Source organism: Tachyglossus aculeatus, chromosome 4 (genome assembly GCF_015852505.1).
Source record: "Tachyglossus aculeatus isolate mTacAcu1 chromosome 4, mTacAcu1.pri, whole genome shotgun sequence".
Classification (NCBI taxonomy): Eukaryota; Metazoa; Chordata; class Mammalia; order Monotremata; family Tachyglossidae; genus Tachyglossus; species Tachyglossus aculeatus.
The window spans coordinates 87777070-87783069 of record NC_052069.1 but is presented as its reverse complement, the minus strand read 5'-3'; positions in this window follow the sequence as shown (position 1 = coordinate 87783069).

The window sequence follows — 6000 nt, the reverse complement described above, 5'->3', positions numbered from 1 at the left end:
TACTCGCATTATAAGTGAGGTAGACAGTTTAAAAAAAAAGTTTCCATTGTTAGCACAGAATTTAAATTTCGCAATAATATTAAGGAAACGACGATGGTACATAAGAACGAAATATCGGATTAATGCTTAACTGTACAACTCAAATATAAACTTTTAAAATATTAGAAATTATAACATTTCGAGTGCATACAATGTTTTGTACATTAAAATGAAAGGCGGGCTGTTCACTTCCGTTTTGCACTTTCAGTCTGCTTAAATAAACAAATATTTACAGCCTTAACATGAACAACAGTGCATCCAAAGCAAATGTGCATTTTAAATTATTGCTCCTGGCCAAGTCCTTTTTAATTAGTATTTTATATTATAATTATTTTCATTATTATTATTATTATTATTATTCTCCTCCTTTCTTTGCCAGTTTGTAGTTCGGTGAACCAGGGAAGCTAACAGTTTCAGACTAAGAGAGGGTTGAAACTACAGAGGGCTGGGAAGGGGGGAGAAAAAGAAAGAAAGAAAAGAGCGTCATCTGATGCTTGGTTCTTGCACGTGTGATTCCTCCGGGCAAAGCCGTCCCACAGGCCAAATGTGGACAGCACAAAAACTCTCTGGAGGGTTGTTTCCAGAACCACGTTTCCATATAATACTGGTGCAGGTTGACAAAAAGAAGATCACATTTTTGATCCTACCGCGACGGGGAATTGCACTGTACCTTCTTCTGGAGGGAAGTCCATCGCGACTCCCTCCCACCCACGCTCTTGGGAACACGCGGCCCTTTTCACAGTTTTCCATCACGATTTTTTTAAAAGATGGTCACTTCAATCTGGAAAAATGATTGTGGAGGCCAGGGGGAGAGATAGAGGGGGTTGAGGGGGTACCCTTGCCTATTTCTGCTGGTCATCCCGCAGGAATGTCAGTGCGGAGGGGAGACTTTTTAGAAAACACTTCAGAGAGATGCTTCCCTCTCCGTCTCCCTTCTTCTCACCCCGCCTCCACGCGTTATTTCCCTCCACCTCTTCTTCCTCCCGTCAGCCCTTCCTCCTGCGAGACTTTCTTTCAGCCTTTCTCTTCCCCCGCTTTCCACACTAAAGGCCTCCACTATTCCTCATCTATCGCTACCGCCCTTTCTCCCCCTCTATTTCCTCTCCTTTCACTTGAAGGCTTTTAGTTCCGGCTAAATTGCCTTCCCCTCGGAAGGGAATCTCGGATCATCTGATAATTCTGGGAGAAAGAGGAGGCTCCACAGAACTTGGATGGGCCTGTGGCGGGGAGGAGGGAGGTAGTCTAATGCCTCAATTCTCCTCCGGCCGTTTCCGTAATCTGCAGGCGGCCGATTTCCTCTCCCTCTTCAGTGGGCTCAGTTTGAACGGGTGCAGGCCACCGTCCCCGACTTCCAACGACTCGGAATAAAAAGCGAAAAACAAGACACACAAAAAAACGACGCACCAAAAAGCCAACACAAAAGGCGACTACGTAACCTACCCCTCTCCCGGCCAGATTCCCAGAACGTGGATCTGGATGACGCTGGGCCCCAGCGCGTGAACCGGCCCCGACGACTGGCTCCCGTCGGCGATGATAATAATAATAATTGCGGTGTCTGGTAAGCGCTTATTATGTGCGGGCACTGTATTAAGCGCTGGGGTGGAGACAAGCAAGTCGGGTTGGATGCGGGCCCGGTCCCTTGGGGGGTTCAGAGCGTCAACGGAGACGACGGTGGTGGGTAAGGGGCAATGTGGGAACTTTGGGAGAGGGAAGTGGGAGAGACGGATCTTGCGGTCACCCACCCGGGCCACTATATGTTGCCAACTTGTCCTTCCCAAGCGCTTAGTACAGTGCTCTGCACACAGGAAGCGCTCAATAAATACGATTGATGATGATGATCGTGGGCACGGTGAGCCGCGATACGCCGCCGGCTTGGGCTCCAGGTTGGGGGGTTTCCAGTTTGGGGCTGGCCGGCACGTTTAGGGCAGTGAACGTGTCCACCGCCTCGGTTACAGAGTACTCTCCCCAGCGTTTAGCGCAGTCCCCTGCGCGCAGGAAGTGCTCAATCAATACCAGGGAGGAGGATGCCTTCTAGACTGCTAGCCCGCCTTCTAGACTGTGAGCCCGCTGTTGGGTAGGGACCGTCTCTATACGTTGCCAGCTTGGACTTCCCAAGCGCTTAGTACAGTGCTCTGCGCACGGTAAGCGCTCAATAAATACGATTGATTGATTGATTAGGAGTAGGGGGGGAGGAAACGGGAGGTAGAAAGCCCGCCGCTTGACCGCTGGGTGACCTTGGGTAAGTCACTTAACTTCTCAAGCCTCAGTTCCCTCATCTGTAAAATGGGGATTGAGGCTGTGAACCCTCATGGGGGACCGGGTGCTGTGTCCAACCCCATTCGCTTCTATCCACCCCAGCGCTTAGCACATAGTAAGCACTTAATACCACAATTATTATTACTATTATTGTGGGCAGGGAAGGTGTCTGTTTACGGTGAGCTCATTGTGGGCAGGGAATGTGTCTGTTGCTTTACTGTACTCTCCCAAGCGCTTAGTACAGTGCTCTGCACACAGTCAGCGCTCAATAAATACGAATGAATGAATGAATAGTTAAATTGTAGTCTCCCAAGCGCTTAGTACAGTGCTGTGCACACAGAGAGCGCGCAATAAATACGAATGAATGAATGGTTATATCGTAGTCTCCCAAGCGCTTAGTACAGTGCTCAGCACCCAGTAAGTGCTCAATAAATACAACTGAATGAATGAATGATTATACTGGGGTCCCTCGAGCGCTCATTACAGTGCTCAGCATAAAGTAAGCGCTCAATAGATACCATTGAATGAATGAATGGTTACACTGCGGTCTCCCAAGAGCTTAGTACAGTGCTCAGCACAGAGTAGGCGCTCCATAAATACGACCGAATGTTTGAATGAGCACCTCCCGCCTCTTTACGCATTTAGGCAAGTGGACACACGCAGGAAGCACAGTGGCTTAGTGGCCAGAGCCCGGGCTCGGGAGTCCGAAGTTGTGGGTTCTAATCCCGGCTCCGCCACTTGTCGGCTGTGTGACTTTGGGCCAGCCACGTTGCTTCTCTGGGCCTCAGTGACCCCATCTGGAAAACGGGGATGAAGATCGTGAGCCCCACGTGGGACAACCAGATGACCTTGGATCCACCCCAGCGCTTAGAGCGGTGCTTGGCACACAGTAAGCGCTTAACAGATATCATCATTGTTATTATTATTATAGTATTATTACTATTAATGACGTCCGAGCAGCTGGGAGAGGAAGGGGGGGTGGTCGCAACGAATCCCGGCTCCGCCACTCGTCGGCTGTGTGACTTTGGACAGAAAGCGCTCAATAGATACGATGGAATGAATGGTTATATTGTACCCTCCCGAGGGCCTAGTACAGTGCTCAGCACACAGTAGGTGCTCAATAAATACAACTGAATGAATGAATGAATCAACCAACCGTATTTATTGAGCGCTTACTGTGTGCATCATCAATCGTATTTATTGAGCGCTTACTGTGTGCAGAGCACTGTACTAAGCGCTTAGCACTGTACTAAGCAATGAATGGTGACACTGTCATCTCCCAAGCGCTTTGGGCACATCAGCAGTGTGACTTTGGGCAAGTCACTGGGCACCTCTCTGGGCCTCATCTGTAAAACGGGGATGAAGACCGTGGGACAACCTGATATCTGTTGTTGAATTGGACTTCCCAAGCACTCAGTACAGTGCTCTGCACACGGTAAGCGCTCAATCAATGATAATAATAATAATAATGATGATGACGGTATTGGTTAAGCGCTTACCATGTGCCAAGCACTGTTGTAAGCTGCTGGGGTAGACACGAGGGAATCAGGTTGTCCCACGTGGGGCTCACAGTCTTCATCCCCATTTTACAGATGAGGGAATTGAGGCCCAGAGAAGTGAAGCGACTGGCCCCAAGTCCCACAGCAGACAAATGGCGGGAGCCGGATTCGAACCCACGACCTCTGACTCCTACACTTGGGCTCTTTCCAATGAATGAATGAATAACCTCGTATCTCCCCCCGGAATGAGAACGGCGCCTGGCACGCAGTAGGCGCTCAACAAACACCATCGTGACTATTACAACGGTCTTTTCGACAGGTCTCATTTGGGGGTGGTCCACCTCTGCTCCCCTTCCCCCGATTAATTTGTTCATTCAATCGTATTTATTGAGTGCTTACTATGTGCAGAGCACTGTACTGAGTGCTTGGCACTGTGAGAAGCAGCGTGGCTCGTTGGAAAGAGCCCGGGCTTTGGAGTCAGAGTTCACGGGTTCAAAACCCGTTGTCAGTTGTGTGACCTTGGGCAAGTCACTTCTCTGTGCCTCAGTTCCCTCATCTGTCAAATGGGGATGAAGCCCGGGAGCCCCAAGTGGGACAACCTCATGACCTTGTATCTCCGCCAGCGCTTAGAACGGTGCTTGGCCCCTAGTTAGCACTTATATCTATTCCATTTATTTTATTCATATCTATTCTATTTATTTTATTTTGTTAGTATGTTTGGTTTTGTTCTCTGTCTCCCCCTTTTAGACTGTGAGCCCACTGTTGGGTAGGGACTGTCTCTATATGTTGCCAACTTGGACTTCCCAAGCGTTTAGTACAGTGCTCTGCACACAGTAAGCGCTCAATAAATACGATTGATTGATTGATTGATTGATTAACAAATACCATCATCATCGTCGTCATCATTCTCTGGGCCTCAGTCCCCTCGTCTGTAAAATGGGGACGAAGACTGTGAGCCCCACGTGGGACAACCTCATTACCTTGTATCTGTGCTTAGAACAGCACTTGGCCCATAGTAAGCGCCTGACATATACCATCGTTATTATTATTATAAACATTACCATTACTAAGTGCTTCCCGGAGGGCTTCAGGGAAATTGGATTGTACTTTCCAGAGCGCCTAGTACAGTTGCTGTGCCCACTGGAAGCGCTCAATAAATACGATCGAACGAACTGCAACTTTCCAAGCGCTTAGTCCATTCATTCAGTTGAATTTCTTGAGCGCTTCCTGAGTGCAGAACGCTGCGCTAAAGTGCTCTGCACACAGTAAGCGCTCAATAAATACGATTGAACGAACTGTACTTTCCAAGTGCTCTGTCCATTCATTCAATCGTATTTACTGAGCGCTTTCTGTGCGCAGAGCACTGTACTAAACGCTCAATAAATACGATTGAATGAATGGTACTTTCCAAGCGCTTAGTCCATTCATTCAATCGTCTTTATTGAGCACTTCCTGTGTGCAGAGCATTGTACTAGGCGCTTAAGTGCTCTGTGCACAGTGAGCACTCAATAAATATGACTGAATGAGTAAATGGAATTGTATTTATTGAGTGCTGTGTGCACAGCACTGTTCTAAGCTCTTAGAACGCAGTAAGCGCTCAATGAATACGACTGAATGAATGAATGGATGGATGCATGAATGCATGCATGGATTAATTCATTCATTCATTCAATCGTGTTTATTGAGCACTAACTGTGTGCAGAGCACTGGACTAAGCCCATAGTACACTGTAAGCGCTCAATGAATACGGTTGGATGAATGAATGCATGAATGAATGCATGAATCAATGAATGGATGAATGAATTCACTCATTCAATCGTATTTATTGAGCACTTGTGTGAAGAGCACTGGACTAAGCGCTTAGTACACTGTAAGCGCTCAATGAATACGATTGAATGAATGCATACATGGATGAATGAATCATTCATTCCATCGTATTTATTGACCATTACTCTGTGCCGAGCACTAGGCTAAGCGCTTAGTACCCAGTAAGCGCTCAATGAATATGGTTGAATGAATGAATGAATGAATGCATGCATGGATGGATGAGTGCATTCATTCAATCGTATTGATTTAGCCCTTACTCTGTGCAAAGCACTGGGCTGAACGCTTAGTACCCAGTAAGCGCTCAATGACTACGATGGAATGGATGCATGAAATGCATGTATGGATGAATGAGTGCATTCACTCATTCCATCGTACTGAT